Below are 26,682 nucleotides of genomic sequence, written 5' to 3'. Positions count from 1 at the left end.
CATCCTTGCAAAGTTGCCTCCCCACTCCTTATCTCACATGTCTGGCAGAAAATGACACACAGTTGTAAAGCTTGTAGAAGGCAGCTTCCATCCACGACCACAACTTTTCTACTAGTTTGCCGGGGGGTGGTGTGGTGGTGGTGGTAGTAGTCGGTTGTGGGAGATTCCCTTTGTTGCCTCTGAATCATAAAGGTCTGGGGCTGCAGATTAGTCAGAGAAAGCCAGACCACTAGCCAGATGGCTGGAGGCTGAGGTAGAGTGGATAAAGCTTGGGTAACTGGCTATGACCTCTCTCTCTCCCGCGTATTGTGCTGCCACTTGGCAGGTGATAAAGCAGCAAGCACAATCAAATCAGTTCAATAATTTTTCAACAGCCTTTTTTACAACATCTAGAGGATGGTGGAGATGTCTCAAACACACAACCGGGAGTTGACTTGTGCTTGATTTATGAGCCAAGTGGAGCTGTATCTAAAGTCAAGTCCTGGGGACGACAAAACAACAGATTGTGGCTGCTTTTCAAATCACACTTCAAAAGCCATAAGGTTAGCGGCTGCCACACAACTATCTTGACATGCGACTATTTAAACATTAAATAGCTAGCAGTTGCTGAGAACTGTCTCTGGATTCCAGGGACAAGCATTCACTTGATCTGTTGAGATATACCCGGCGGTGGAAGGTGATGAGTCTACTGGGTTTCTCTCTCTTTAAAAGGTTAGCAAGGGCAATAAGCCCCCTTAATTATAGACATTGTATCAGGAAGCAAGTGAAGTTCTGTGCTAGGATCTGAAGGAAGCATTTTAAAAGAGGGGAGTGGGAAAGGAGCACAAGTTCTTGTATTTGCATTAGAAATGCCTCTCTATCCAGCACATGAACAAAAACCCTGCAAGATGAATTGTACTTGTCACATTGCGTAATATATGGTTGTGTTAATATCTTCCTTTGTATTGACCTCAGCAACTTTTGACCTCTTTCCACAGTGCTTATGGGCATTTTACTATTATTATTTAGATGTGAGCTATCCTTTTAGGTAGGGAAAAAGGGGGAGAAGAAGGAGGAGGGATGTTTAGTTTGTAATTTTCCCTTTTCAATTAAAAGAAGAAAATAGAACCACCCGACTATCCTTTGCAAACTTTTACAAAACTCCAGCACTGCCTTTTGAGTTTAAATGCCAAAGATATAACCTGGGGCATTCTGAAAGCAAAGAACGTGCTTTACAACTGAGCGAGTTATGCCTTGTCCCCAGCTCTGATTCCTCTTAAATGGCAAAATACACCCACAAGCCTCTTTGAAACTGATTTATACTAATAACTCAATTTACATTAAGTTAATGCATTAATTTACATTAATTTACGTTAAGTTAATTTACATTAACTTAAAGCTGTCAATTACATTTTTTTTTCATAGGGTTGATACCATGTGAGGAGAATAGATAAGGCTATGATTTTTATTGAACTAATTATCTCTAGAATGTGAGTGAGGAACCGTATCAGCCACATTTGGGAGACAAGTCAGTTTAAGCCAGAAACATTTGTATCATAGAAATGCTATATGCAACACAACTAGACTTGCTTAAATTATATATTATGCAGTGTAACAGAAGGGAAAGGGTGGTGGCAAAGATCCTGGTTTTACTCTCTGCCTCCCTTCCGTTCACAACAGCCAGTCAAGGTCTCTCAAAGTGATCTCTTAAGTTGCCACCACATGCCCCTCCCTGAGCAACCTCCCACTATAGGAGAGAGTCACTTCCAGGGAACCAGCAGACCCTACACTTCTTGCACTTATCCAGAGATGTATTTATAATGCCTGTACCCCCACCCACTTGCTCCAAGGAGAAACTATTTAACACTATTAACTCACATTCAGACATGAGGAAGACAGTGCTACTGCAGCTCAGGGGCACACATTCCTAGAAAGGCACCTCCAGCACCACCCCAACGCTCTTTGGGACACCACTTTGCCCTCCCTTACCCAGGGAAGCAAGGTGTGTTAGGGTTACTGAAACTTAACTGGTGAAGCTCCCCTCCTCTCCCAAACATTGAGACTGCAATCCTGTACGCATTACCTGAGAATATGTCTAATTGGATACAGTGGGACTTACTGCTGAGTAAACTTGCATAGGACTGGGCAGTAAGTGATAGGGAAGTTTCAGGAGCAGTGGGGCAGGAGTATAAGTGGGACACGGATTCCTACAGATTCTGAATCATAAACCAGAATCCCCTTTCAGTGGGTAGAGGCAGGGAGGAGGAAGAAGAGAATTGCCCCATAAACAACAGAACCTGTTGTTGCCCAATGTTGCTCAAGTCAAGACAGTCCATCCCATCCTGCTCCATTTTTACCTGCTTCTTCTACCATCACCCCTGTTGCCAGAAAGGGGAAGAGGAAAAGATCCTGTCTGACTTGCCAGGGAGTAGTGGGGAGAAATAAGTCCTGGGGCCCTCAAGGAAGGAACTTTTGCCACCTCCGCTGCTGGCTTTGTCTAGTGGAGACACGTGTGGGGTCCCTAGAAAGGGCTCCTGCACCCTTAGCCGACAGCTCTGACTTCATTCATTAGGGTGATTTAGAGCAGCCAAGCTACATTAGCACATTTCACAGAAATTGTGAGGGAGAGGGGCTCACATATAGGCTTATGACATTTCTCCTAGAGCACATGCGGACTTTTTAAAAAAATTAAGAGTCCAGGCCCTCTGCTGGTGTGGCAAATGCTGCCTCTCCTCAAATTCACCACCCTGGAGAATTGTCTCCCTTTTTCCCTCCCATAAATGCATCACTGCACTTAACAGGAACATGGAACCGGCATCCAGCTGCCTATCCCACCTGCAGCCTTCTCAGCCTCAACTCAAGTAGTATGTGCCCGGCAACTTGGCACATGGGAGATTACAATAACACACCCAAGACTCCAACAGCCAAATTATGTGAAGTTTATTTTTATTAATAATAATAAAGGAAGAAGAGGACAACTGGAACAAAGCAAACCGCTGTGTCAAAAAAATAAATTACAAGAACCTTTTTAGTTCAAGTCTAACTATCCTAACATTCACTATTGCCAACAGACTTCTGGTCTCCTAATGAGCAAAACAGGTTAGATAGGTGTCAGGGAACTGACATCGGAGGAAGGGGAGGTGGAAGTACTCACAGAAGCTGGGAGGGAGTCAGCAGCGAAAGCAGGGACCAGCAGGGGGAGAGAGGGTACTCTGGAGGAGGATCTCATGAATGCTGAGAGAGACGCAGCAGCCAAAGCAGGAACTAGCAGGGAAGAGGGAGGGATGAGGGACACGTCCAGCGAGAACAGCGGGGAGGTGTCAGAAGCGCCCATAGGGAGACCCATGCTTCGCCGGAAGCTGCCACGTCGTGAGTCCAGGAGACGCGTTTCCGTAAAGGAGCTTCTATGCTGGAAGCGCTTCCGCAGACAGCCACTGTCAGACTCTACGAGTGATTAGAGCAGACATGTTTGAGGAGCTCTGTCACACACAGAGGTTTGTGGAGCCGCACAAACTCTGAGGGAGCACGATTTTACGCACAAGCAGCTAATCATCCCATCATAGCAGTCTGACAGTCTCTGTACGCTGCCTGTGCAGGAGAAAGCATCATGAGCGACCCAGCCGGAACCGGAGGAGCAGGGGTTGGAGCTGGTCCAAGCTTGGAAGAAAGATACCGAGCGTTGGAAGTCCAACTTGCGCTGCAGACGGCGAGGCTTGAGGAGAGAAGGGCTCAGGATGCAGACAAGAAGGGGAGAGCCACCCAGTTCCCCAGAAAGGTACCAGGATTGGTGCAGAAATTTGGGGGGGGACCCCAAGGACTATCATGCCTTTAGAACAGAGATGCAATATGCCCTCAATGTGCAGTTTGATGAATTCCCTGACGAGGAATCGCGAGTGGCTTTCGTGATTGGGCATCTTGAGAGGGGGGCGAGAGACTGGGTTAGGCCCCTGATGGCAACGCACAACGACGTCCTAAAGGACACCATGAAGTTCTTTCGTGCAATGGATCTCATGTTTTCTAGTGATATTGAGGAGGGAGTGGTGCGCAGCTAGCTAATGGCTTGCAAGCAGGGAAGCCGATCTGTCCGTGAGTACTGGACTGAGTTCACTATGCTGGTTCACAGATTGGGGTGGGACTTATCGGCGGCACCCATTCAAATGCTATTTGAAGAAGGCCTGGCTTCGGCCGTGAAAGACGAACTGTCCCGGGGTCCTAGGGCGGATTCCATGGATCAGCTGACTAAATCTGCGCTGACCATAGGCGCGCGCCAGGAGGCTAGAGCTTTGGAGAGGCGGGAAGGGAAAGGGGAACGTTGGAAGGAGTTCCGCATTCCAGACATTCCTGAGCCAGCTTTCCCGCCGGCAGAGCCGATGGAAATCGGAACAGCGCGCGCAGTTTCAAAACCCAGTGAGGGGGCTAAGAAGGAGGGAAAGGGCGCCCGGAAATGCTATCTCTGCCAACAGCCAGGCCACTTTGCCAGAGTCTGCCCCCAGAGGAAGGAATGGCAAGGGATGGTGGGAGCTGTTGAGGGAGGAGAGCAGGGAGAAACGGAGCAGGTAAAAGCCAACGCCTGGTTGCCACAGTCGGGGCACTGCAGCCAGGCCAAAGAGCAGTGAAAGTGCCCGTGCCAGAAGCTCCTCAACCTGCTCTAGTGATTGAAGTGTCGCTAGAGCTGCAAAATGGACACCCCCTAAAAATAAAGGCGCTGTTGGACTCAGGCAGCTCCTGCAATTTTATGAGCAAGGAGTTTGCTGCTGAACACCAGATACAGACGATCCCTTTAAGCAACCCCCTGCAGGTGACCACGATCGATGGCAGGGAGTTGTTGGGAGGAGGAGTCAGCTGGCAGACCGTCCCAATGATAATGAGGGTGGCAAGGCACACAGAACTGATAGCGTTTAATGTGGCCACCTTGGGAGGCGCTCCCATTATTTTGGGAATGAGCTGGCTAGCGTTACATGATCCGCTGGTGGGCTGGCATCAAAGAGTGGTTTCCTTTGGTTCAGCACATTGCTTAGAACACTGCAAAGGGGAAAAGGGTTCAGCAGGGGCCCAGGCCACCCTAGCAGGGACTGAAGTAATGGAGAAGGTGAAAGTACCACCACAGTATGCAGATCTCAGCGACGTGTTCAGCGAGAAGGAAGCTGACCAACTACCCCCGCATAGGCCCTTTGATTGCCAGATCAATTTACTCCCTGGAGCACAGCTTCCTGTAGGCAAGTTGTATGCCATGTCAGACAGAGAAATGCAGGAGTTGCGAGAGTTCATTGACAAGAACCTGAAGAGAGGCTTCATCAGAGAGTCCAAAGCAGCGGGGGGTAGCCCAGTGTTTTTTGTGGATAAAAAGCACACGGACAAGCCGAGACTTGTATGTGATTTCAGGCGGTTAAATGCAGTGACAGAACCAGTGGCTTTCCCTATGCCCAGGATTGATGATATTTTGACCAGGGTGCGGAAGGGAAAGATTTTTACAAAGCTGGATCTAAGGGGGGCGTACAACCTGATACGTATAAGGAAAGGGGATGAATGGAAAACCACCATGTTCACCCCTTTGGGGGCATTTGAATATCTCGTTATGCCTTTTGGATTACAAGCAGGCTCAGCGTGCTTTCAATCGTTTATGAACCACGTACTGGGTCCTTTGCTCTACAAGAATTGCGTGGCCTTCCTAGATGATGTGTTGGTGTATTCGGAGAATGAGGAGCAACATGTGAGAGACGTCAGAGAAGTGTTGAGCAGGCTGCAAGCCAACAGGCTGTGGGTGAAACTGGAGAAGTGTCAGTTTCATACCAAGGAGGTGGAATTCCTGGGGTACCTCCTGCCAGACAAGGGATTGGCCATGGATCCCGGCAAGGTTCAGGCAGTGCTGGAATGGAAAACACCCAAAACCAAGAAGGATGTGCAGAGGTTCCTAGGGTTTGGAAACTTTTATCGTAAGTTCATCCGAAACTTCGCCCACCTGACGGCGCCCATTACGGACTGTCTCAGCAGTAAAAAGAAGTTTGTTTGGACTGCAGAGGCGGAGCGAGCGTTTGAGGAACTGAAAAGGGCCTTCGCCTCTGAAGGACAACTTCTGCATGTGGATTTACAAAAAAAGCTGAGGGTCGAAACAGACGCATCTGACAGAGCCATAGGGGCGGTGCTTCTTCTTCTGCAGCCAGGGAAGGAGGAGTCAGAGTGGCGACCGTGTGCCTTCTTTTCGCGAAAGTTGAACAAATCCGAGAGGAACTACACGGTGTACGACCGGGAACTTCTTGCCATTCATGAGGCTTTCCGGAGATGGAGGCACCTGCTAATTGGTGCACAACATAAGGTGCAAGTGTGCACGGACCATAAGAATCTAGAGTATTGGAGAACTGCGCGAGTGCTCAACCAACGGCAGTTGAGATGGGCCCAGGAGTTCTCCAAATTTAACTTTGAGATTTGTTACGTGCCAGGCCCAGAGAACGTTAGGGCGGACGCTCTCTCACGCAAACCTGAATATTTGGAGGGGGAGGGAGCACCCGAAGAGACCCATGTCATTCCAGAGGACCGCTGGGTGTGTGGGGCGGCATTGGTGGGGCAAAGGGAATTGGTAGAAGGAACGGTGCATGATGAATACGCCCAGGACAAACTCAGGGGTCTCAGGAGGGAGGGAGACAAACCCGGGGGTTTTGAGGAGAGAAACGGGGCGTTGTACTACAAGGGAGCGTTATATATACCTGAAGGTGAATTGAGGGAGAAGGTACTCAAGCAACTGCACGATAGCCCAACAGCAGGGCATTTTGGGCAACACAAAACCATGTGGCTGGTTACCAGGGAATTTTGGTGGCCCAAGGTCAGGGAAGATGTGCGGGAGTATGTGAGAGGGTGTGACCAATGCCAACGAGCCAAGGGGGAGAGGCGGGCACCGGCAGGTTTATTAGAACCACTACCCACACCTGAAAGACCATGGGAAACAGTGGCAATAGATTTCATGACTGATCTGCCAAGGTCCAGAGGGAAAACAGCCATAATGGTTGTGGTAGACCTGTTAACCAAAATGGCCCACTTTATAGCCTGCTCACATGCGGTCACAGCAGAAGAAACCGCTAAATTGTTTGTAGAAAATGTGTTTAGGTTGCATGGCGCCCCCTTGAGGGTGGTTTCAGACCGAGGGAAACAATTTACTTCCAGGTTCTGGAGGAAGCTCATGAGCTTACTGCATGTAGAGGTTAATTTCTCAACTGCCCGGCATCCAGAAACCAACGGGCAGGCGGAAAGAGCTAATGGTGTCCTCCAGCAATATTTGAGGTGTTATGTGAATGACAGAGAGAATGATTGGGTGGAGAAGCTGGCGTTGGCAGAATTTGCCTACAACAATGCAGAGAACGTGTCCACGGGGATGAGCCCCTTTTTGGCTAATCATGGGTGCCATCCCCGAGCCTTCCCAGGGGGGGAAGGGGAGAACTGGAGCGTTCCAGCTGCAGAACAGTTCGTTGAAGAAATGGAAGCGATCCATCGCCAGCTCCAACTTAACTTAAACAGGGCTAAGGAGGAATATAAGAGGCAGGCAGACAAAAACAGAAGGGAAGGTGAAAGCATTAGGGTGGGGGACCAGGTGTGGCTATCAACCCAAGGGTTACCATTCAAAGGGGGTTGTAAGAAGTTAAGACCCAAAAGGCTGGGCCCATTTGAAGTCACGCAGCAGGTCAACCCAGTGGCTTTCAGACTCCGGTTACCGAACCACATGAAGCTGCACCCAGTTTTCCACAGGTCGTTGCTGTCACCGTATAAAGGGGACAGAGAAGGGAGGGTCAATAGGGGACCAGCAATGGAGGAGAAGGAACACAGCTACCATGTAGCGGAGATTCTCGATTCCAGGTGGAAGGGAGATCAAGTAGAGTATTTGGTGATGTGGGAAGGGGAGCCGGAGTCGGAAAACACCTGGGTCATGGCAGAGGAGGTAGATGACGAGGTTTTAATAGAAACTTTTCATCAGAGATTCCCACGTAAACCTCAGCCAGTGGCGAGGTTCCGGAGGGAATACTTTGCCACCACCGACGAAGAAGAAGAGTTGGAGGGGTTCTTTGATTCCGAGGAGGAGGAGGATTCAGCGAGCCGGAACGAAGACCGATGGAGAGAAATGTTCGAGACGTCGGAAGATGAAGAGGATTCTTTTCGGGGTTTTAACTCCTCACCGCCCAGAGGAGAGAGTATGGGCGGGGGGGAAGGGGGCCCTGGAGGGGAGGTGGATGTCAGGGAACTGACATCGGAGGAAGGGGAGGTGGAAGTACTCACAGAAGCTGGGAGGGAGTCAGCAGCGAAAGCAGGGACCAGCAGGGGGAGAGAGGGTACTCTGGAGGAGGATCTCATGAATGCTGAGAGAGACGCAGCAGCCAAAGCAGGAACTAGCAGGGAAGAGGGAGGGATGAGGGACACGTCCAGCGAGAACAGCGGGGAGGTGTCAGAAGCGCCCATAGGGAGACCCATGCTTCGCCGGAAGCTGCCACGTCGTGAGTCCAGGAGACGCGTTTCCGTTAAGGAGCTTCTATGCTGGAAGCGCTTCCGCAGACAGCCACTGTCAGACTCTACGAGTGATTAGAGCAGACATGTTTGAGGAGCTCTGTCACACACAGAGGTTTGTGGAGCCGCACAAACTCTGAGGGAGCACGATTTTACGCACAAGCAGCTAATCATCCCATCATAATAGGAATATATGAAGCTGCCTTACACCGAGTCAGACCATTGGTCCATCTAGCTCAGTGTCTTGAACCTGCCAGGGCTTGAACCTGGGACCTTCAGCTTGCAAGGCAGATGCCCCACCAGTGAGCTACAGTCAGCTGCAGGTTTTCTGATGGTCAGTGAGGGACAAAGTTATATGGTCACAGCCCATTTTTAAGGGTTTGGTACCCATGTTGGTTTTGACTGCCTGCTGTTTCCTGCCAATCACAAGTCCTCTAAAGTTTGCCAGGTGAGGAGCTGGAGAAGATTGCTAGCATTGGTGAAAATGGCTACTGGATTTCTTTCTCTGCTGGAGTTGATTAGTAAACTGTTGATTTGAGAAGAGGTGTGACTTCTTCACTAAAGAAGAATTGCAGGCAGGAGACCAGGCTTTGCTATATGCACAACCTAAAGAGGGTTGTGCATGTGTGGCAAGCTCATTTTAAGACATAGCTGTTCACTGCCATTTATCAGTTATTTGCTAACTAGCTATTAACCTTTTTTCTCTGTGTGCTATCTAATAGCAATAAATCAAATTAACGAAGCAAATCACTATTATATGGATTGATTTAAAAAATGATCAATAGTGAGATATGGTAGCTCCAGGGAAATTTGAACTGGAGGATCATGGAACTGCACCTTCTCCAGTTTTTTGCTGCCATCCATAAGGAGCTCAGAAGCTAAAATAGATGGGAGAAGTTTTATTCACAAATGACATGCATTTATAGAAACTTCCCAAAGGGGAGAGATGTTGAAGAAAGCAGAACATAATTGTTGCCCACACTAGGACTGTGGCTGGATACTAGGAAATTAATTTTAGCCCTATATTATGCTCCCTTCTTTTACTCTGCACTCCACACAAGCTCATTTGCTACTGAATCCATTGCTTTCTTTTCCCACTTACGGTATATCTCTGTATTTCCTGCCATGTTGCTTCTTTATACATGGAATAGCACTCCCTTAAACTACTCTGCAATGTGCATCTCCTTCCATCTTTAAGTGCCTTTGTCTAGACTGACTTGTCATGCGTGGATGTGGGATGCAAGGCCAAAAATTGTTGTATGGGGATGGGGGGGGAGCAAGGCTGGGCTTTGGAAAGGAGGTACAAGACTCTGGCAGAGTCCAAGAGTCCTCCCACCGCCTCCCCAAAGCTGGGAAAGTGCTAATTAAGCTTTGGGAAGGAGGCAGGAGGTCTCTAGTACCCTGTCAGAGCCCTCAAGCTTTGGGAAGGCAGTGTGAGAGCTGGGGTGTGTGTCAAATGTTGCTGAGGGCTGCCAAAAAAGGCATTGGCCCTTGGGCTGCATGTTGGATCACCCTGACATAGATCTTTGCCATCAGCAAATTCCCACACTACCCTAACCTCACTTGACTAGCAGTAATACTTTGTCCCCACTAATTCATCACTCACCAATGCCTTCCCCAACCTCTAAATCAGTGGTGGGGAACATGTGATGATCCAGATTTGGACTCCCCACTCCTGTTGACCCCATCCAGCATGGTCAATGGTTATACACAGCATTAGACATCCGTGTGTTTGGTGAATGCATGGAAGTAAGAGTGGTACTATGTTTAGGTGCCCACCAACATGTTAATCTGATTTCTCCCATACAAGTTACTGAAGTTTTATGCTTGTTTTTTAAAAATAAAAATCCATCGCATAAGCCATCCCTCTTCAGCATATTTGCAATTTTGATCAGGGTTGGCCTGGAATATTAACTGAAGGAATCTGTGCCACCCCAGACAACCTCTTTTCCAATTTGAAGGCCCTGTTAATACTTGTTGTCAGGACATCCAGATTGGTTATTGCTGTTTCTCATAAGACTCATCCTTTAGCTTCTCCATGTTTTGTTTTTAAAAGCCCACACAGATTCATAACAACAATGCTTTGCTGCAATGTCACATTTCATTAGGCATGTTGTGGTTTGCATTCAGCTTCTGAGAATGCGGTTGGTGAGCAAAACTGCAGGATTCCAGCTCCTTTGGTGTACTGCAGAAGTCTCTAAGGGAAAGAACTGAGGCCTACAAAGGACTTGTAGACAAATTACATTGTGGGGTTCAGTGTCTTGTGGTTTTGAATGCAGACAAAGCATGGGGTAGCAAATCTTTTGCTATGCCATAGTGTGCACAAGCCATTATGAGTGTTTATCATGTTGATTCTACTAAAAAGCAGCTGTGCATTATACTTCAAATTAGAAAAGAAAATCCATTTTTATTGTGTTTGTGGAACAGCAGAAACAATATGAGCCACTGCAGTGTTTTGCTAGGAACCACTTATTGTGACAAAAATTATTGAAAGATTCAAAATCGTCAACAGGTAGAGTTGGAATAATCAAGCACTTAGTTTATTTTTCAGCCTAGCTCATTCAGTGTGTACTTTAGATGACAATGTAGAAACTAACCAATAGTGCCATCAGGGCAGGATTTTGGGGAAGAAGTCCAGGGACTCAGCAGAACAAGCATGAAGCTATGATATTTTGAAGCAAGCAAGGTAATTCACAGGACCATTAAAAGGGAGTCAGTCTACTGTTACCTAATGGCACTGCTTTAACCAACTATTGTCTGAAAGCAGTATATATATTATTTGAATCCTCAAACTCAATAGTGCTTACCTGAAGCTCCTGCCATAAAGCACTAGTGCTGAAAACTAAAGCAAGACACACTAGATTTGATATACGGAGAGGTAGCCAGTGTAGTATCTTTCAGATGTTGTTGGACTACAACTTCCATCAGCCCCAGCCAGCATGACCAATGGTGAGAGGTGATCTGGGCTATAGCCCAGCAACCTCTGGAGGGCATCACACTGGGCATCTCTATTGCCAAGGACACTGCTTGCATGGCTACTTGTAGTATTAGTAGCAGTGCCGGCAGAGAGTACACCTGCCAGAACCTTTTGAGTTCACTCACTGTGGGGAAGCAGGTGGTCTCATGCATTTCAGAACCACACAATACGAAACTCTACATCATAAATGTATGAAGAAGCTTCATGCAGAGGGGAAGTTGAACCTGGTTTTCTTGGCCCACAAATACGAACAACTAGAAGGTCAAGTGTAAACTTGCAGTCTATGCCCAATTTCTTTTTTTCTTCCAGAAAGGCAAAACTGCTGGCTGCTTAGGTTCTTTTGAGTTCATCCCAGGTGTCTGAGGAGCAAGGGGTTGCTACTTTTCTTTTAAATTACCACAACCACTACAAAGCCCCAGAGAAAACACCTCAATCAGTGAAGCGGCGCTGATGGGAATTTTGTTGAACTTGATGTGCACCTCAGATTAACATCTAGGGGGAGAATACCAACTCAAGGCCGTGTGGGTTTCCAAAGGAATGGTGACAAACTGAGCGCTTGACTGAACCAAGCAGACGGCTCTGCCGCTATTAGCAAGCTACTCTGGGCAATGATTTCAAATGAAAGTCTGTATTTTATTAATTATGAGTCTGCTTTGCTGCTGAACTCTTTAATGAGTTCCCCAGCTGTATCAATCCATAGCCATTAAGTCTAAATAGCTTGTGTGCGTGCACGGATAACAGTTAGGCTAAAATGCATTCATCACCCAGAAATTAAGCATGTAGGTTTACAAGAATGCACAGCTCATCAGCTGCACATGAAGCCATTTTTGCCTTGTGATAACATTTGTGAGGATTTAAACTTTCATTTTTGTAGAATAAGGAAAGCTTAGGACCCACACGGTTGTCAAGGAAAGCTTTGAGAATGTTAACTACAATGCTTGTGCTGCAGGCTAAGTTGGAGGAAGACACATTGCCTTATTTAAAAGCAGAAAAACTGGCATCATTATGAGGCGGGGCTTGTGCGTAGAGGAAGGGCATGCACATTCTAAGGACTGGGTGGGGGGAGAGTTCAGTTTTGTGCCAGTTGTATAACTGGTCTGAATATGACATAGAAGTAAGAAGGGTGAAGGGGTAAGGCTAATCCCCCATTTTCTATTGGGAGAAAGCATGGTTACTACAAGCTGTCCTTTGATAGACCCTTCAAAGGATAGAGTGGTCATCTTAAACTGCTGTATCTCCTGTCGGAACATTGCAGGATGACTAATTCAAGAAAAGACAAAGATTAACATAGCATTAGGAGATAAGGCATTGCCAAATTCATGCTTAGCTTGGAAATGTGCATTTCTTACACTAAAAATAGCATTTTTGGTTCTGACTAGGGATGGCTGGATCCGTCCATTTTCAATCCATGGCAGTTTCACGTGTGTTCATTCATAGGTTTGTTCCCTCCCATTTCTGCACCTATCTGCAATTTTGAATTTTGTATTTAAATTAATATTTGGATGTGTATTTCCCCACTCAATCCCATGTATGCATTTCTAACATATTTCATCCTAAAATATACATTTCAAAGCATTTCAGAATGTTTCTTGAGTTGCAAACTGTATCTCAAAACTTAGAGAAATGGAAAGGACAACTCAGTTCTGATCCACACATTCATCTAGTGGGTGCAGTTTGCAGAAGAATGTGTAGAACTTGAATTCCTCCAACATTCCGATTTCTGATTAGAAAGCCTCTACAGTGGTGCCTCGCAAGACGAAATTATTTCGTTCCGCGAGTTTTTTCGTCTAGCGAATTTTTCGTCTTGCGAAGCACGGTGTTGGAAAAGTTTTGGAAAAGTTTCAAAAATCACCAAAAACCTCAAAAAGGCTACCACACCGCGTTCTATGAGTTGCTCCTCGAAGTCAAGTCGCAACTGTATTAACGGTGTTAAGAAAAAGGAAACAAACTTGCAAAAAACGCAAGACGTTTTCATCTTGCGAAGCAAGCCCATGGGGAAATTCGTCTTGCGAAGCAGCTCAAAAACCGCCAAACCCTTTCGTCTAGTGAGTTTTTCATCTTGCGAGGCATTCGTCTTGCGGGGCACCACTGTAAATCAAGCATGAGTGATGCTTGTCCTAAATCAATCAATCAATCAATCAATCAATCAATCAATCACATCCTGCAACTGATGATTGCAGAACACCCTATCTATGAACCGCCTTACTCTTTCAGCTGTGCATCTCTTTCTTGGGTGGATACTTAGCCCTCAAACCAAGACCAACAGTGGTTTTAGACAATGACAATAGTCATTCTCCACCTGGTGGTTTGAAAACAAATTACAGGATGGGAATTAAGAGTCAAGAGAGGATGTGGTGACCTGACAAATCCATCAGGATTGTTAATTTCTACAAAGCAAGGTCCATCTGGTGACTCTGCCGGGTTCCGCCATCCTTCAAGCAGGTTGGCAGGAAATGCAAATAGCTAGCTCTATCACTGCTGGGTTTCAACTTAGTGCATTGCCAGTGGCTGTCAAGTAGATAAGATGAGAAAAGGAGCAAGGATCATTTGTATTGTTGCAAATGCTTCTAGTCTCATTTACAAACCCACCTATCCCAGCCAATTCTGCTAGTTCTATTGATAAATCCCTCAAACCTTAGGCTTTCTGCCTCTGTATTCACTTCTCTGGCAATTGCAACATATGATTTTGGGTATTCATCTTTTCCCAACCACATAGACAAATTAGCAAGATCTACTTCCATACAGCTGAAGATTTATTCATCTGTGAAGCAACAAAGTCTGTTGATTTTGATGGACATGGTGAAATGCATGGCTGTGTTTACAAACAGTTTAGTATGAGAACAGGCAAAGTTGTTCATCTCAGAGATGGTGTTAGAAGACATTTAAAGCTTTTCTTGGCTTTGGCATATTTGTTTTACAGCTGAGATTTCAGCCAGAACAGCCATCAACCCAGGGCTCTTCTTGTGTGCAACACTTATAGTGATGCAGAGAATGAAACTCCCTTGTCCTAAACTTTTGCACATAGACTATACAACACCAACAGAATTGCTTTTACCATCGGATTTGTCAAGCAGGGAAATAAGTATCCTACATCTCCAGGGCCATCAGCCCAACCATTTCCACCAGTGGGTGATTCACTTAAGAAAATAAAGTAGCTAATTATTTAACAACCTCCCTGTAATCCTAGCAGCACTAATGGGTTCTGCTGTCTTACCGCTGCTCTCGTTTAAAGCTTGTAAAGCTAAGCAAGAGAGGCAGGAGGTTAAAAATATCACATTCCAAGCAAAACAGCATCATGTTTGGATCTTCTCAGAGAAATTAAAGCAACAAAAGGGCCGTGAACTTGCTCGTAGTGTAACCAAGAGACACACTCCTCTCGCTGCTGTACGTGTCCATCTGGCAAAGACATACTTTCGATTTTAGCAAGAGCAATGACGAGTGGACAACAAGGGTGATGTGCACATGGCAAAGAGGCCGGAAGAAATGAAAGCTGCATGGCAGGCAACACATTCGTTCATCTTATGAATACTGTACATCTATTCATATCTGAAATTATACAACTGCTACTGGTGCATGCGCCTGCCGTACACAGCATGAAATTAAAATTCCTCCTCAGTATCACATTGCAAGCTAGAGTTGTTCCACAGAGCCGACAGAAAATGTATCCATTGGCTTCCTCAGCACCGGGATTGGAAGCCAGTGGGGTGAGGGAGACAGGTCTATCGCCTGAGGTAAAAATATTCCATTTCCAAAATAAATCCCGTAGAAATATTGCTAGCCTAGAGCATATCTCTTGGTATTAATTTCACAGTATGGATTCATGCATAACTTCCGCACTGCTCCCCTACCTCCCTCCCTTCCTCCCTCCCTCCCTCCCTCCACGCTCACTCTTTTCCCTCTTATCTTTCCAGAACAAACACAATGTGAAAGCTAATTCTAGTAGCCTTCCAGCCCAGAGTCCACCCAATGTCAGTGGTCCTGCTGGAAATGTACTATGCAAGGGAAGTATGAAGAGAACAAAGGGACACTAACTGAAGGAACTGGGGACAAGTGAGGGCTTTTGTGTGCTTCATGCTGCAGTAGTTCAAATGGAGACATGTGCTGTGACACACTCTACACAAGGGTCTCTACATTCATTTTGATTAGGTTCAATTCAAACATTACCCCAGATACATAGTTGGTGCCAAGGACTCTATCTGCAGGCCTACCTCTCCGTATGATTAGCTATTTATGTGTGGCAAACCAGGCCATGTATGCAAGCAAAGTTAGCTGAATAGGAAAGACTTAAGAAAACATAAGCAGAAGGCTGCTGGATCAGGCCAGTCTAGTACAGCATCCTGTTCTCACAGTGGCCAGCCAGATTCTATGGGAAATCTGCAAGCAGGACCTGAGTACAACAGCACTCTCTTGTGGTTTCCAGCAACTGGAATACAGAAGCATACTGCCTCCATCAGTAGAAATAGAACATAGCCATTAATAGCTTTATCCCCCATGAATTTGTGTGATCCTCTTTAAAAACCATCTACTTCACCCATGTAGTTGGTCTAGCCCACATGGGCAGCAGTTCACCTGGAGTGGTACACCTGCAGTTATGTTAACCATGCTGAATTGAACCACACACTACTTGACCCTCGTTTATTAGTTTTTTCAACCAAAATAGCCCCCTTTGTTGTGAAATCACTGCTATAGATCACTGTTCCATTTTTACAGATGAGGAACTGAGGCTGAAAAGATAATGACATGCCCAAAGCTATCTGGCTTTGGCACAATGTGAACCTCCTTCTCTGGCCTGACAAAGTCTAGACGTTTGGAACTCCAAAATCTCATCAGCCCCAGCCAGCATGGCCAATGATCAGGGTGATGGAAGCTGTAGTTCAAAACTGTACTGCAGCTCCAGAAATGTAAAGGAAGTTACTGTATCTTATATCTCAGAGTATTCGGCCCACTTGGCCCAACAGAGTCAAATCTGGCTAACTGCGACTCTCCAGCTCTCGATGTAATTTATTATTATTATTCAATTTATACACTGCCGTATACCCAGGGGTCTCAGGGCAGTTCACAAACAAGACCACAACATATAAAATCAAACAAAAACAATAACCTAATAAAAAACCCCAAAAAGAGCCACATTCTAAAAGGGCATTGGATGTCAATAAGATCAGCCAAAGGCCTGGTTTAAAAAGGAACATGTTTGTCTGGTGCCTAAAGGTGTATAATGAAGGCGCCAGGCAAACTACCTTGGGGAGAGCATTCCATAGATGGGGAGCCACTGCAGAGAAAGCCTGTTCTCATGTTGCCACCCTCCGAACCTCTCAATATCAATTTTAAACTAGGAATGACATTATCTTCATCATCTACATTTATATATTCACCCTATAACAGAGGTTCTCATGGCAGCTTACAAAGCAATAAATAATAAATGCAACATTAAAATACAGTATAAACCGATAAAACTATTTAAAAATTACTTAAACATTAAGGCACAATTTATAACAATTTAAAATTGAGAGGTCCAGAATGTGAAGCTTGTTGTTTAAAAGCCTTGCATGAATAGCTGCAGTGGGTAATGTAGTCATACCAGTGTGACTGCTGCTTACCTGGATTGCTGGGGCAGCAGTGAAGCTGGGGCATGTAGTTCCATCATCAAAAACACTGTGGTTAACCAGATGCTTGTGCCAGCTCAGCTGTATGGTGGTGTGACTTTGCTATCATCCCACCCCAGTCCTGTCCAGGTAAGCAGCAGTGATATGTATGTTGGGAGAGTGGCTTTCTGGCTCCACCCCACATATCCCACTACTGGCGAATAGAAAGGTGTTCACCTAGTGCTGAAAAGACCACACAGTCTTTTCCATAGCTGATTCCATAGCTGGAGTGCTACTACTAAAGAAGCCTCACTTCATTTGTCAGGGGAATCCAGAGCAGGGAAGAGATATCAAGGCTCAGGTAGGCACATGTAGGAGAATATATTCTTTCAGCTAACCTTATACATGTCCTCCATCACTGAACTACACCCCAGTCCTTAGTTCTTTGAATCTTAAGAATTCCTGGTTAAATCTTAGGTGTTAGCCTAGGCTGCTTCATTATGTAGTATGATTATGTGCCTGAAACATGCCAGCAAATTAAAAATGTGCTGATTTGTGATTGCCGGTATTTGCCGAAAATCTAAAGTGATAAATGGCATAAGGTATAAAGAAAATGTGTTTGAGGCTTCCAGTAGAGCGCCAGGAAACCAATCCAGAAAGATGAGGCTAGAAATGAAATTGTCTCCCCTTGTGATTGAATTTTCTTTCCTAATGCTTAATTATTTTCACACATTAGAGCGACAGGTCTGTCAACTTGCAGAAAGTAGACTTTGAGGACCCCCATCATAGTCGGCTGAATTAGGCGTTAAGAGGAATCCCTGGTGAGTGAGAATTGAATCTACTTGAGAACTCAAAAGCATGCACTCTATGTTGTGCCATTTTGATTGATCTAATAATGGTCTTACGTTAATTTGGAAGTTGAAATCTTCTTGAGTAAAATATCTTTTTTTTTCTGATAGAGGAACTGAGACATCTGTGCACACCTTTTAAGTGTAAAAATATCTCAAAAATACTAGATGCTAGACAATCTGGTTTTAGCTAGTCCTGGCACCAGGAGCAGGAATGCTCAAATAAATGCCCGTGCCTCGTATAATGTGATCCTTGTGGTGGGTAAGAACAGCCTCTTGGGGGGGCATGGTGGCCCTTGGGAACTTTGAAAGAGTTGAGAGCAGAGATAAAGAGGGAACCTCTGACAGCACCTTCTTTTCTTAGGAGAGCCTTAGACAAATCTGAGGATGGAAAGTGAACAGCTGCAGAGTTCTGGATTGCTCTGTGTAGAGTTTTTGCTCAGAAACAAACATCACTATATACCATTAAGCCGCAGCTACAGTTATAGTGGCTTTTACCTACTGTTAGTAGGCTTTCTGCCTCAATGGTACTGGGTTAGAAAGAAATGGACAGTGCCTCTTTCTCCTCTTAGTAGAGAAGGTTTCTAGATGCAGAACTTAGAAGCAGTACAGTACTGTCAAACTGGACAAACCGTCTCTGTGCCTTTAAGAGAATGAGGTGGGGGGATCTATATTCATGTTAGTATTCACACTAGCAGGTCAAGATTGCACGAGAAGGATGAGATTGTGTATATGATCATATATATATATATATATATATGTAGCTGGGTGTTATAATGCACACAATCACATAGAAAATGATTCACAAACAAACACAATAAATGGAAATCTGTGCAAGTGGAAGCAATGTATGTGTCACCTCTGAAATTATAGGATTTTTCCATGTAAAATGGAAACACAGGCCAAGTGAAATGTGGGGCAGAGCCAACCAGTGGAGGAATTACAAAATGGAATGGGGAAAAATAATTGTCCACCTGTACATATGACTTGTACTGGTTACAGCGTCCTTCTGTGTGGCCTGGCCTCTGTTGGGTTAGAAGCCATAAGCAGCTCCAAGAAAAGCTGTTTCAAGAGTGTTTCTGGCCCAGGTGAAAACAGAATTTGCCAACATTCTCATAAGGAAGGCTGTTGTACTGCTACAGCTTGCCCAGATTTATTCATTGTAGGTTTGAAAAAAAGAGACTAGTGTTAATTCAAACCATATTTTCTGAGTTCATACTAAAAGAACATTAGTGACCAGCAAAGGCGTTAACAAGGGCAAGGTGCTACCTGTCTTGTATACAGTAAAATGGGGAAAGGAAAGCCACTCATTTTGTACTCCAAATATTTCATATCCCAATTCTATTTTGCAGATTTTGTGAAAACCACCTTCTAAAAGGCAAACATCTGAAAGGAGCTGGGAAGAAAGAAGATAATGTTCCACCTCTGTTTACAACAGTACAAATATATAGTACAATCCTTCTTTATCTTCTTTGCAAATATATGGTTCATGCCCTGGTGATTTCTCACTCTGACTACTGCAGTCTTCTTCTCTTTGGTCTCCCATTTTCTTACCTCAGCCTCCTTGCTTTTTAGTGCTTTTTAGTACAGTGGTACCTCAGGTTAAGAACTTAATTTGTTCTGGAGGTCTGTTCTTAACCTGAAACTGTTTTTAACCTGAGGTACCACTTTAGCTAATGGGGCTTCCCACTGCCACCGCGGCGTGGTTTCTATTCTCATCCTGAAGCAAAGTTCTTAACCCGAGGTACTATTTCTGGGTTAGCGGAGTCTGCAACCTGAAGCATATGTAACCCGAGGTACCACTGTATCCACTTTGCTGTTATTCTTTTGCTACACGTTCTTTTTATCCTGCTACTTTTTCTTTTCTTATTCATGCTTCCCTTCCTCTGGTGAACTACCCAGAGAACATTTTGTAAATTGGTGGCATGCTAATACCATAAATAGCAATGATGGAAGCACTTCATTGGATACTACCCACCTCCATGGCCTCTACTCTCTCCATGAGCCACCTGCACCCTCCCCAGATCTGCTCCAAAGGAAACCCTGGAGCAAGGAGAAACCCAGAATAGATTTAGATGGTGCTCAGGGAGAGGAAGGTCCATTGTGCAGCCAACAGAGAATAAAGCATGGTAATCAAATAAATGCCCAACATATGACAGAAATTCTAGTGTAAAAAACCTTCCATTTCTGTAAGGCATTTAGTTGGTGGTGATTTTAGTGAAGTTTATAGGGGTTTTTTTCCTTTTAAAAAAACCCGCAGCTGTTCTCATGGTTCTATCTTTTGTCTGTGGATGATCACCGGATCAGGGAAAGCAGTGTATGAAGGACAAGATTCATATTTCTGACACAGGAAAAGGGAACCGCTGCACATTTTCTTTATCTCGACAGTTGTGCTTCCATGCTGATTTAAAAAACCAAAAGAACCCACATAGAAACAATTCTCCTTTTTTTAAAACGCTGAAATTTGTGTTTCCAGGTTAGTGATGATTTGGGACAGGACAGAGAAGGGAAATACCCTGCTAGTTTGCAAAAAAAAAAAAAAAACAACCCCAAAAAATCCCCTGCCACAAAACATGTCACATAGTGTGCAATGCTTAAGAATGTTAGCTTATTATATATGCAGAGAAACAGTGGGGAAAATCTATATTGTACTGTAAAACGATAGAGGATTAATCCCGCTAGGTAACAGAATCCCTCATAAATAGCAAATGGGGGAGATATCCATAGTATTATACTTTATCACACTTTCTGTCAAAATATCCCCCGCAGGGAGTCTTTCACATGATGATATCACCAGTAGAGTCTTACTCGCGGAAGATGATTTTTAACCAGACAGCAGAAAACCATCAATATATTTCTTAGTGAGATGAGTATGTAAGTAGACACCTTATAGTTATATCTAGTCGGTTATTCCTCTTCCTTATGGAGTGTAGCTACTTTATTTTTATGAGTCTATATACCACAGTACATACTACACCGTTTATTGTTAATAATACAAGACTGACTTATATTGACATAGCACTTCCTATTCTTTATAGATTTAAAGGACCGAAATCAGTTAGCCCATAATGTGCTGCTACCCCAAGGGCAATAAGTGGCAGCTGTTTAAGCAAACAAGCTGCACAGAGCAGACGCTGGGAAGGGACTTCAAAGTGTCATCCTATGGAGTTGGAAAAGCACTTGATGCCATAAACATACCCTATGTACCCTTGGTGGGGGATGGGTGGGAAATTAGCATAAAATATCAAAAAAGTGCCACCATGCAAGCAGAGATAGATTAAAAAGCATTCACCTGCACCAAAATACTAGGGGTGGACTGCCCTCTGTTGCAATTCTGCCAGCCTATCCCCTCCTCAAATGCCTGATGAGCTTGCACAGGTAATTCTAATTCCTTAAGGATCTGATTGCAGTCTGCCTCTCGGAAAGATAAATACTGTGCAGTCTTCTGATGGTTGCTAAGGCAATTTAAGTCTCTGAAAAAATGTAGGCAATCCTATGCTGAATAATAGGTCTAAATGTTCGAGGTCATACATGGAGTTCTTATGTACCCTTGGCCTGCACCTCATCAGTTTGCATTAGTGTAGCTACGTGATCACTTATTCCAGCACAGATAAGGCCTTGTCCTTTTGCCCCGAAACATTTCAAAGGAATACAACTTCATAGTGATTGCAGTTTCATTCATCTCCCATCTAACATATAAGAATTCAACCCAGTAAGGCCAAATCACTGTATCTGAGAATGACTGAAAGTTCTAGATAAACTAGTTCCAGTGATTTAAATAAATAAAAAAATCTCCTTCCTATCCCCCCCACCCCAATTCTGAAGCACAGAGCCCTTATTTGAAAACAGATGACGCAAGTAGCTGGCATGCCCCATTAAGCTCAGCCATGGGTCTTTCTGCCTTGGTAAATTTGGCTTTGTGGCTGATCCTGCAAGGCACTCACCTGGAAGGGAGAGGGTCTGATTATTATCTCTTCTGATTCCTTGATGCTCCAAATCAGTGACCCCTAACCTGTCACTCTGCATTTGCCCTAGATGCTTTACACATGGCAGGGTCAAAGCCATTACAATTGATCTCAGCCAAGTCCCCACACTTAATCTTTTCATTGCACTGCAGTGGGTTAGGCATTTTCTTTATCAATAGCTGCATCATCTTCTTCTTCTTTCTCAGGATGACAAAGCTTTTGATGCAGGGGTTAAGGTGCCTGTTCCTTACTGGGGCCAAATCTGAAGGATCAATGAGCATAGAAGGCAAGGGGAAATGTGCAAGTGCCAACTTTTGCATTTATCTTAATCACTTGTTTATTCTGAGAATCTGAGCTCCCCAAATTCTGGAAACTCCCATCTTCATTTCAAAGCAAAATTTAGCCTTTGTTTTGGCAGTAGCCAGCTTGGAAGCCTGCTTAAATTTTGATGGAGTTGGGTGGGGGTGGGGTTTAAGCAAAACTTAAGCTTCTTTTCCCCCCACCACCATTACAGTGGTAGTCTTCCAGAAATTATGAAATAGTAGCCACCTTTCACCTCTCCCAAATGCCCTTGGGAATAATGCTACAATTCATTTTGGTGATGTGTGTATATGAGAGAGAGTTCAGGCAGATCTTATCAGTGGCAGCAACACACCACGTGACACCACTGGCTGGTGAGTATCAGTCCCCCACCCTCCTAAATGCCTCTGGGAATGACACTTAATAGTAAGTAAAGGAAGGTAAGTAAAGGACGGTTAAGTTCAAACAAAGGTGACTATGGGGTGCGGCACTCATCTCACTTTTCAGGCCAAGGGAGTTGGCGTTTGTCCACAGACAGCTTTCCGGCCAGCATAACTAAACCGCTTCTGGTGCAACGGTACACTGTGACAAGTGCCAGAGTGCATGGAAATGCCATTTACCTTCCTGCTGCAGCAGTACCTATTTATCTACTTGCACTGGCATGCTTTTGAACTGCTAGGTTGGCAGAAGCTGGGGCAGAGCAACTAGAGCTCACCCCATTGCAGGGATTTGAACCGCCAACCTTCCTAACAGCAAGTCCAAGAGGCTCAGTGGTTTAGACCACAGTGCCACACTGGCTGGTGAGCATCAGTCCCCTGCCCTTCTAAATGCCTCTGGGAATGACACTTCATAAGAACAGAGGAAGAGTCTGTTGGATCAGAACAAAGCCCCATGTAGACCAGCATCCTGTGTTATCACAGTGGCCAACCAGCCACCTATAGGAAGCTCACAACCAGAAAGCACTCTCCCCATATGATTCTCAGCAACTGGTATACAGAGGCTTGTAGCCACTTAGAAGTAACTTGATTGTCTGCTCAATCTGCTGTCCAGTTGCTAACTGCTGACAGCCAACTTCAAGAGTCTGCACTCCTTTCTTGTAGTTATCTTTAAACTGGATATCAAGAGGATGTCTTCAAATAGAGGGCTGTCCTCTATAAAGCAAGACACATGGCTACCCTAAAACCAGTAGCCTTTCCCTATTACGGATTATATGTCTAATTTAACAGTTTAACTCTAATATCTGAAGTCCCATTGAACTTAATTACCCCTAAGCACAGTAAATATGTTAGGTTGCTTTTTTTGATCACCTGTTCTTCACAAAAGCAACATGCCAGAGGAGGATAACCCTCAAGACTGTGGTCAGTTGGCCCCTAGAACTATGTGCTATGTGCTAAGGGGAAAGGATGTTATTTCAGTGAGAAATGCTGTAAAGAACAAACCTGTCATTCGAGCCACAGTTTTAGAACCACTTGTATTTTTGTGTCACCTTTCACACCCTGGATGTTTCTGCTTATGCGTTTGTGAAGGCTGCACAGATTCTACACAGGTAAACAGTCTGGGGCTTGGGCTTGTGTATACTCCTGGGGCTGTATCCTGACATGCTGTTGAAATGATCTATGGTATGCCCTTGCTTATACATCCCCAACTCCCCTCACTCTGTCAAGCGCATGACTTTGAGGACATTCCAGTCCTATAATTCAGCGATTTTGTGCACCACAGTAGTGTTGTCGTACAAGAAAACAGGAAAAGCAGCAACATATCCTTTAGAAGATCTGTATCATTACAACACTTTCCATTTTAATACTTCTCCCTCTCTCTGTCCCTCACACATATAGTGCCCCAAAAGCAGAGCCATGAGTTGATTTTCTGTAAGCAAGCCATCAGTTGGGTCCAGACAACCACTCTATGGCCAATGTACTGTCACCTGAATGGGAGGTTTTGAGAATTACTAAGACATCAGTCAAAATTGTGATCAATCAGATGGTACAAACTTACTCCGACAAGGCACTAGGGAAAGAGCTCACCATATCCTACAAATAGTGTTAATTATTTACATTCCTGGACTTTTTCAATTATCTCTCAAACAGCGAGGGATTGCATTCTGTTCTTCAGGGATATTGATTGCCCAGAGAAGAGAAGAAGAGCATTTAGCTCAGTGCACCATTTGTTTCTGCAAGGGTTTATTGACATAGGAACATTATAGGAGATTCAAGGCTTGATCAGACCCTCCGTCATCTTAGCTTAGTATCATGCCTCATATTAAGTCTCTTGTGCTGGCAAAATCATATGCCATGGACTCTATGTGTCAGCAGGACTTGGAATATTCTGCTCATATAAGGATCTCTTCCCCAATCCATTATTTTTTTATGTTTACTAATTTTGGGGGTTAGACCTGCATGGAGCTTGAAGGCTTCAAGTGGTCAGACTGTACAACCTCAAGCCAAAGTACTACCTAACTGGTCCTTAACTACATCCTACATCATAAAGCCCCAGAGCATTCTCACCTAGATAAGTCTATCTGCCTGTGTTAAGAGAGCCAAAACCCGTCTCAGAGTGCAGAGATATCGCACAAGACAGGTAGCACATGTAGAAGATGGGGAAAGGAGATCCAAAAGTATGGACGTTCCATGCTGTGATATTACAGAGCTCTCCTGGGCATATGCTTTTCGATTCAGTTTGATGGATCAATATAGACCTTCGTTGGACAGAAGTGCAATGCAATATGATCAGTAATGTAATGAAATGATCAATAACCACATCTCCCTGAACCAGATCTGTACAGTTTTGGAAACAATGTATGAATGCTTCCCCAATGGTTCAGGATCAAAGTTGACTTGGGTTATACCCATTCAGGTTTAGAGCACCATATTTGTTTGGTTTCAAAGAGCTCACAACTCACAATGGAAGCTATGGTAACAAAGGTTCCTTTCACAAAGGGACACTTATGAGTCTCCCTTTATTCACACAAGCACGCTTACGTAATTTTACACCAGAATGCATAATTTATGAATGCTCAAAAGTTAACATTTCATACTTTCAGAAATGCCACCACAATCATTCTCTAGTGTAAAGAGGTCATGCCCCGAGAAGGATTGTCTTTATGCTGTTTCGCCTGAGGCAAAAATAGCAATCAGTAATTGATAATGCACATTTTAAAGAATGTATCTATTCAGAGGAGCATGAAAATACATTCCTGCCAGATCATTGGAATTACATAGTCACATATCCAGGTATCAGCATTCTAAGCAAAAATAGTTGTTTCTCCTGTTACACCCACATAACCATATCCACAACTTTTTTTTAATCCCTTCCTACCTGGAAGAGGCAGGAGGAAAGAGATTCTTGCCATCATTATGACACATTGGTTAGGTTTGTGGGTTCAATTTTTGATTTTAGTATCATTTCTACTTGTTTTAATTATGATATTTTTGTAACCTATCCTAGGACCATTCAGTGAAGGGCAGGTGATAAGGAAGATTAATTAATTAAATAGATTGCTCAATCAATCAAGCTCTAACCGTGCAATCCTCTTCATGCTTGCTATGTTCAATAGGGCTTGCTTCCTAGTGTGTTTAGGACTGTAGCTTGTAGGTCATTTCCTAGCCATCTATACCCTATGAAAACTATCAGTGTGTTGATATTAACATAAGGACCTGCAGGGTTAATCACAATGAATGCAATTCACACCAAATAGCTCAATGTGCTCCTCTTGACAAGATGAAAAAGTGCCACTGAATCTGTTTCTTAAAACTACTCATTCTATCCTTAGAGAAGCACAGCTACTGGCCCTATGTGAAAATAGCGACAAATTTATCATTGGGTGTAGAACAGAGGTCAGGGAAGGAGCAGGCAACTAACTAACCTGACCATAACTCAGCTCTGTAGTCCATCTACAGTTTCAGATGTCCCCGTTGGAGAAAGGCAATATAGTATTTATATTTAAATTAATTCATTACAGATTTTTTTTATTAAAAAAAATGTAACTCCAGTCCACCTTACATTGCCTGCTATCTTTGTTCCCAGGAGTGACTATAATAGACTTGGGTTTTGTTATATAATTAAATGCTAATACATGTAGCCTTTGCTTAGCACCATTTCTGTATTTGCTTCTGTTAATTAGGATGTGAACCTAAGAATCTCCCAATAGCATTTTAAACATGCTTCCAGGCTTCTTCTTTTTAAACATTGGTTTGGATAGCAAAATCTCAGGTCCCCTAGCATCTTCTACTGCAGCCACCTTCTTTAATATGCAAGAAGATTCTCCAATATGTACACTTCTCACACATACCCCTGTTTCTTAGATGTGTGTCTATATTGGTCACTCCACAAGAGCTCCATCCCACCCTTTGGACCAAGTACTGGCACAGATGGATTTTTGACATGGCATTACGCTAACAAAAAAAATCAATCAATTAATTAAAATAAAACCCATTATCCACATGCAAACCACCCCCCAAATATTGGGAATGTATTGCTTGTAATAGATCAGAAACACCACTGCTACTACTGCTATTTATCACCAATAACCTTCAGGGAAAGGGCTATAG

At 44.3% G+C, this 26,682-nt stretch overlaps 1 protein-coding gene and 1 long non-coding RNA gene across 4 annotated transcripts in view; one reads left to right on the top strand and one right to left on the bottom strand.

Annotated features, from left to right (window-relative positions):
* The window catches only part of PLXNA2 (plexin A2), a 412,046-nt gene that overhangs the window by 278,152 nt on the left and 107,212 nt on the right, over window positions 1–26,682 (bottom strand). The gene's annotated exons all lie outside the window — the stretch shown is intronic.
* Window positions 634–19,360, top strand: LOC308587558. 2 transcript variants are annotated; one of them, XR_014008448.1, is made up of 3 exons: window positions 634–711; window positions 17,759–17,843; window positions 19,223–19,360. It is a non-coding gene; the product is annotated as an uncharacterized lncRNA (long non-coding RNA). The 2 variants fall into 2 exon arrangements; XR_014008449.1 differs by lacking the exon at window positions 634–711 and adding an exon at window positions 15,394–15,490.

This window comes from Podarcis bocagei, assembly GCF_964188305.1.
Source record: "Podarcis bocagei genome assembly, chromosome: 5".
Classification (NCBI taxonomy): Eukaryota; Metazoa; Chordata; class Lepidosauria; order Squamata; family Lacertidae; genus Podarcis; species Podarcis bocagei.
The sequence above is the reverse complement of the archived record's forward strand: the minus strand, read 5'-3'. Positions and strand labels throughout refer to the sequence as shown.